The sequence below is a fragment of the Mastomys coucha genome, unplaced genomic scaffold (genome assembly GCF_008632895.1).
Source record: "Mastomys coucha isolate ucsf_1 unplaced genomic scaffold, UCSF_Mcou_1 pScaffold20, whole genome shotgun sequence".
Taxonomy (NCBI): Eukaryota; Metazoa; Chordata; class Mammalia; order Rodentia; family Muridae; genus Mastomys; species Mastomys coucha.
Genome location: NW_022196903.1, coordinates 121,622,882 through 121,629,788, shown reverse-complemented (window position 1 = coordinate 121,629,788; position 6,907 = coordinate 121,622,882). Strand labels below are relative to the sequence as shown.

At 39.6% G+C, this 6,907-nt stretch overlaps 1 pseudogene; it reads right to left on the bottom strand.

The window, feature by feature from the left end:
- The window catches only part of LOC116099660, a 12,731-nt pseudogene extending 6,220 nt beyond the window's left edge, over positions 1 to 6,511 (bottom strand).
- Between the last annotated feature and the right edge of the window lie 396 nt (positions 6,512 to 6,907).

Here is a 6,907-nt window from a genome sequence, read left to right as displayed (position 1 = left end):
GATTTTTCATTTCTCTTTTGCAATGATTGTAAAAGCCTCATGTTATTTTTTAAAGAAATACACTCAGACCTTGCACACTGGTGTCTGATCTGATTGCAAAAGCCTTATCCCGTGTCCACCTGGCCAGAACCCATCGTCCCGCGGAACAAGGGGCCCCCGCGAGAAACCCCGGTCCGTGGTACCTTGAGTCTCTACCCTAGAGCCTCCTCTCAGGATGGCAGCATTTCTAACTGAGGGTCATCAACTTTAGAGCCATAATAACCCTCAGTTCTCAGTGTACATTTTACACCCATAACCAAAAAATACAATGACAATCACCTGTCCCAGTGTGACTTGGGAAGTCCTTGATTTACAATGTCCTTGCCATTTTTAATAGATGCCACATTCATTATACAGCATGTGAATGCTTGGAGAAAAGCTTACATGACCACCAGTATCTGAGGAGATTGTATGTCTGGCCTGGGAGGTCTTACTATGAGCACTACATGACAGCAGATCTCTGCAATAGCTTAGGGCTCAAGCCAGAGCAATAACATCAGGAAAAGGCACAAGCTATTATTCTCCATATATAACCCATCTGCCTGAATGAGCTCCTTCCTCATGCTTTAGCTCCAAGCTCTCTTTCTCAAGGCAGTACATATTCAACAAAAAACAACAAACCCATTACTTATCCCCTTTCTTACCAGCTCCTCTAAGCTGTCAAATAGAGATAGATGGGCATCTAATGCCATGCAGGAGGACTGGCTGAATGTCGTTTCCCATGTCTTCATAAAAATGAAAACATTTACTTCCAAATCCAATCCATCCACTTCAGCATGTGGCATAGCAAGGTTCACACAGCTCTCCATGACTGGTTTTTTCTTTCTCACTAAAATGGAGATAGTGATATAAAATGTAATAAAGGAACATTTCCATGTCCGGTCCCTTTTCCTAGCCATCAAATCTCAGTTGTGAAGTGTGTGCTTGCACTGTAGTTTTCCTAACTGATCACTAGGAGTCCCTCCTCCCCCACCCCCAGCATGAGGGTTCTCAGCCTTCCAATGGGGCTCTAAGGAAATGTTTTTTTCTTTTCTTCTTTGTATTATGTGTTTTGAGACAGAATCTAGCTATGTCCTGCTGCCTGGTCTTGATCTCACAATATGGGCTGAACTTGTCTGGAGATTGTAGTAATCCTCCTGGCTGTTCTCCCTGAGTGCTGGGAACAAGACACCATACCTTATGAGAAACTTACTTCTAGGCCATCAGCTCCTTAGGACTGTCCCTGATTCCTTGAATCCTATAGTGTGATTTCCCAAAATCCCCCTTCACATTCTCCTTTTCACTAACAAAAGAAAAGAAACTCCTTACTTGTCTGGATTTCACTCTAGAGAAATGCCAGCATGCACAACATGGCAGGGTCAAACAAATTTTGATACCAACATTTTGATCACAAGCTTCTTATAATTTTCTCTCTCTCTCTCTTTCTCTCTCTCTCTCCATATATATGTGTGTGGGTGTGTGTGTATACATATACACACATCTACATATATGTATATGCAAATATATGCTATCTTTTGTTATAGAGATTTAGATTGGCTATCACTAAGAAATTTGTCAACTATGCTGCATAGTGGTGACATATGCCTTTAATCCCTGTAATCAGGAGGCAGAGACAGAGGCAGAGGCAGAGGCAGAGGCAGAGGCAGAGGCAGAGGCAGAGGCAGAGGCAGAGGCAGAGGCAGGCAGAACTCATCCTGTTTAGAAGCATGTTAAGAAGCAGGGATGCTTATATACTACTGGTGGAAGTACAAACTGATATAGTGCACATGGAGGGTCCTCAGTAAACTTAAAAATAGACCTGCCGTGTGACCAGCTATGATACTCCTGGGCATATATGGAGAGAACTCCTCATCCTACCACAGAGACACTTGCACATCTGTGTTTATTGCTCCCCTATCTACAATAATAGCAAGGAAACAGACTTGACCTAGATGCTCATCAACTGACAGATAGTAGAAACCAGAACATTATTTAGCTGTAAATTAAATTTGTAAGAAAGGGGACCTAGAAAGTATAATATTAAGGAAGGTCACCCAAGTTCTAAGAAAACAAGCGCATTGTAAGCCTTAAATGTAGTTCCAGCCTATAGCAGACATTGAAAGCAGCTGTGTGGGTGGGCATGGAATACCATGTGGAGGGGAGAAGAGGGAAGAGTGATATAAAGTGACGAGGAAGGACAGAATGCAGGTAATGGGCTATAAGTTGTGAAAAGTTTAAAAACAGAATTATGCTTCTAGTTTCAACTGTACCATAGTCTTTCTTTTTTTGTGGCAGTGAAGTGCATAAAAATGTAACTGACAAGTCTAAATTTTATGCAAAGCTTCATGGTTTCAAGATGGCTATTCTAAAAATGTGGAAGTCAGTGAGATACCAAGTTTTGGGACCTGGCAACTATTTGAGTGGCTATGTTGATGGGGCTGTGTGATGTGTTCATTCACCTGTGAATCTATTATAATAAAGTAATGTGTGCGTGTATGTGCAATAGTGCTAGCATGTGTGTGTATGTTGTTTTTTTGTTGTTGTTATTGGTTGTGTGTGTGTGCAATTGTGTGAGCATGTGTGTATGTGTGCAACTGTGCAAGCATGTGTGTATATGTTGTGGTTGTTGTTGGTATGTGTATGTGTGTGTAAAAAGCTCTGACTATAGGAATGTTTCAGAGGATATCTTAGAAAAATAACAGAAACTTTTCTCCCCTACCTTCTTCCTTTCCCTCCTGTAACATATCAGAATGAATCATCTGCTCTTTCAAATGTCTACTTGTTTCCAAGAAACAAGTGATCTTTGAAGCAAAATATTAAATAGGGGAAATGATCCCCCAAATAGTTTTAGTGGGATTGTGTTATAGTTGTTCCCAGTTCTTGTACCTAGTACCACAGGCTTCAGTGAAAGGAACAAACGCAATGAGTGGTGAGGGTGGCTTCACTTGTTTTATCTGACTCTTTTTAGGGTTACATAGACGTTTAGGATACATTGAGTAAAGCTTGTTGGCAAATATTTAACCTATTTAAACTTGCATATTAATCAGTGGTGCAACTAAAGTTGATTACATAAAACGGTTCAGGCATTGGTGGTGCACATCTTTAATCCCAGCTCTTGGGAGGCAGAGGTAGGCTGATTTCCAAGTTCAAAGCCAGCTTGGAGTAAATAGTGACTTTCAGGGCAGCCAGGGATATACAGAGAATTCATGACTCCAAACCCATGATATTAAGTAATATCATGGAACATTTTCTCCAGCTATGGCAAGAAAGTTATATAAGATTTTATCACATTATTCAAAACAGTCCACAACTAATCCCTTAGGAATTATGTATTCTAGAACTTTCTAACCATGGGTCATAGGTTCTATACCTTTCTGAACCATATGATCCTCATTGTCCTCACTTCCCTTTAGCTGCAGCTTTGGGTTCCTACTCCTTGAGGTTCCTACTTTGAGGTTTCCTTTCCTTGTTCTCTTCCTTGAACAGTTCCCCAAGGGGACCTATGTCCCCTGCATCCCTTTCTAGAGCTTGCTGAATGTCATCTTCCCAAGGATGCTGAGTCAAGACTCCTGTACACACCACTGCCTGTGTGCTCCTTCACTGCATCATCCTGCAAGAACATAAGTTCCCAGATAACAGGAATTTCCAGTGTGATTTCTCTAGAGCCCTTCCCACAATGCCTGCCTCACAGTGGTCAGTAAGGATAACTGACAATGTGAATATGCTGCAGAATTTGGAGAATAAGTCACTTACCTGACAAAGCAACAGAAAGAGCAACTACAGCTACAGTGAGGACCATGATCACTCCATAGCAGCAGTAAAGCTCAACACAAGACTCAGAGGAGACAATTCTGAGACATTTTACTTGGAGTTTTCTACCTGAAAATATACATCAGAGAATGTCAATCTTGAAAACATTTTATCGAAAAATATAAATTTACCCTAGAATCATGTGCAGATTTGGCTTGCACACCTCTAGTGCAAACCCCTTCACAGAAGTTTTCAGTCCACAAATGATGTACTTGGTTCACAGAACACCAGAGGAAAGGGAAACAGACTTTTTTTCATAGAATCTTCCAGTTATTGAACTAAGGGCCAAAGAAAGAGCAAGAAACAGAAAGAGTAAAGTTTAGGATGAAGGAGAAAGAACAACATAGTTATCTATAGATACAGTTCCATATGAATAGACCTGGGTAAGGCTAAGGAAACAACAACAACAATAATAATAATAATTATTATTATTATTATAACAACAGCAATAACAATAATGAAAAGAAAAATCAATCTGCCAGGAGTGGTGGCTCAGGAATATGGTTACTAGTACATGAAGGTCAGGAGTTCAAGGCCAATCTTGGATAAATATTGAGTAAGAGGCTGTGAGAATGATATCAGACCATGTTCTATCTATCTATGAATGTAGTTAACTAGGTAATTCATTCACTCACTCTAAAGATGCACCTAATGGTATGTAATTCAATATATTATCAGAAGAAGAAAATTAAAACAAGCATTTCATTAAAATCAGCAAAAGCACGTTCAAAATTCAAGGTAAACCCAAAATAACAACTCTGAGCACATTAAGAATTGAAGGAACTTCCCCAAGTTGATTAAAGATTTGTTCTGTATAGGTTTATGTCAACTTGATACAAGCTAAAGTCATTTGAGAGTAGGGAACCTGAATTAATAGAACACCTGCATAAGATCAGGTTGTAGGAAAGATAGTTCTACATTTTCTTAAATAGTGATTGATGTGGAAGAACCAAGTGCACTGGGGGTGATGTCATCCCTGGGATGGTCTTCCTGTCTTTCATAGGAAGCATTATGAGCAAACTGCTAGAGCAAGTTAGTAGCAGCCCCCCTCAACAGTCTCTGTATCAGCTCCTGACTCTAGGTTCCTGCCCTGTGTGAATTCCTGGCCTGATCTCTTCAGTGATGCACAGTGCTATGTAAGTCCAATAAACACTCTCCTTCCCAAATTACTTTGGTCATGGTATTTCCTCCAAGGAATAGAATCCCTAATGAAGAAAGGTACCTATGATACACCAAAACAAAAATCGAGCCAGCATGAATGCTTTTCCCCAGTGACCCAGAACAAGGGAAAAATATCTGCTCACACCATTCTAGTGTGACTCTGAGGATCCTGTCCAGGACAAATGGGCAAGAAAAAGATCACAGTCACGCATTATAAAAAGAGATAAAAGTTTTAATAGTCAGACTGCATGGATATATCTACATATACAGTTCTAAAGAGTCTATTACAGGGGCTCTAAAAGTCATAAATGTGTTTATATTATTGCAGGAGAATGTATCAAGGCACAAAATAGTTTTCATTTTGTACACTATCTCCTCCTCCTCTTATTTCTCCTTTTATTTAAAACTCAAGTGTTTATTATGGAAATTTTGAAGCATATAAAAAAACAGTATGATAAATTCTCAACTCAAGATAACTTTTCTCACAGAACTATGGAGTATGTCTGTATATCTCTGCAGGAAATAAGAATGTTCCAATTATGGGAAAATTTAGTACAGTTGAAAACCACCTACACTCTTTTTGATCTTGCTTTTTTGGTGAACTTGAACACACTGTTTTTCAGGAAACCCAATATTTTTTTTCACTAAAACAAACAAGTAAACAAAAATTAAAGCAATGGAAGAGAGTAGAATGAAATATAAAAATGAAAGAATGAAACAGTTTCCAAATATAGAAGAGGGTTTTCTTTCTGAATACTGAAACAGAAATCCCACAGGATTGTTCATTTCCACAGTTTAGCACAAACTCTTCATGCTATAAGATTTGCTGGTGGGAGGTTCAGCCTTACCTTGTATCTCACCTTCCTCTTTCCCTTTGAGGCAGATATGCAAAGTCCAAGCGCCAGTCTCACAGGGAACTTCATAGCTGTGCTCATTGAAAACCCTGCTGTCAGAGTTTGCTTCACTCTGAGACATAAGGAGCATGCTCTACAGCAACATCCTCTAATTCACCTGAGTGTCTTAGCAAGTTACATACACACACACACACACACACACACACACACACACACACACACACACACACAAAAACAGGCTAAAGAAACAAATGAAAACCAATATACAACAAAACCCTAACCCCCAAACCAACCAAACAACCAAAATTCAAAACCAAACCAAACAAATCCTGTGTCTCAGGCTCTTGTAGTTAATTCATTATTCATTTCTCTTGCCTAGAAATAATTGAATTGCCTAGAATAATGAATAATTAAATACTTTGATAGAGTAACTAATATAACAGATGCCTCCAAGCATCTCCACTTCTACAGAGAGTTACCTTGACAGGCAAACAGGCAGGATGTTTAGCTCCTCCAAGGATCTCTGCTGAAACTCCCCTCTATCTCTTTAATTTGATTCAAATTGCATTAAAATATATACTCATTTATCCCTCCTGCAGGCAGTCTGCCCCAGTGAGGTCTGTCTTCAGCATGCCCTTGGAAGCCTCTTCAACCTTTGCAGCATTCATCTCCGAGCTGTGAGGAAGAGCTGAGACTCAACTGAATTCAGGGGGAGATTTGAAAGGAAATCGTGGAAGAGAAGGAACCTTATATACTGTAGTTCAACCCAGACAGGGTTCATTAATCACTCCCTCTCAGTCCTGAACACATCACCTGCCAACACATACCTTTCTGATTTCCGTTGGAGAAACAGAATCACAGTGTAGGGAATTGTGACATGAAAGTAAGTGGTCTTTAAACACAATAAATGGAACTGATAAATTCCTGAGAATTAGAAATGTTCCTTACTTATCACTGAATATTTAAGAAAAATAATGTTTTAATGAACCTGCTGAATAGTGAGCTAAATGAACTGAAGGCGGTGTCAGGCAAAGGAAGGGACAGCAATGCTGAGACAGGTCAAT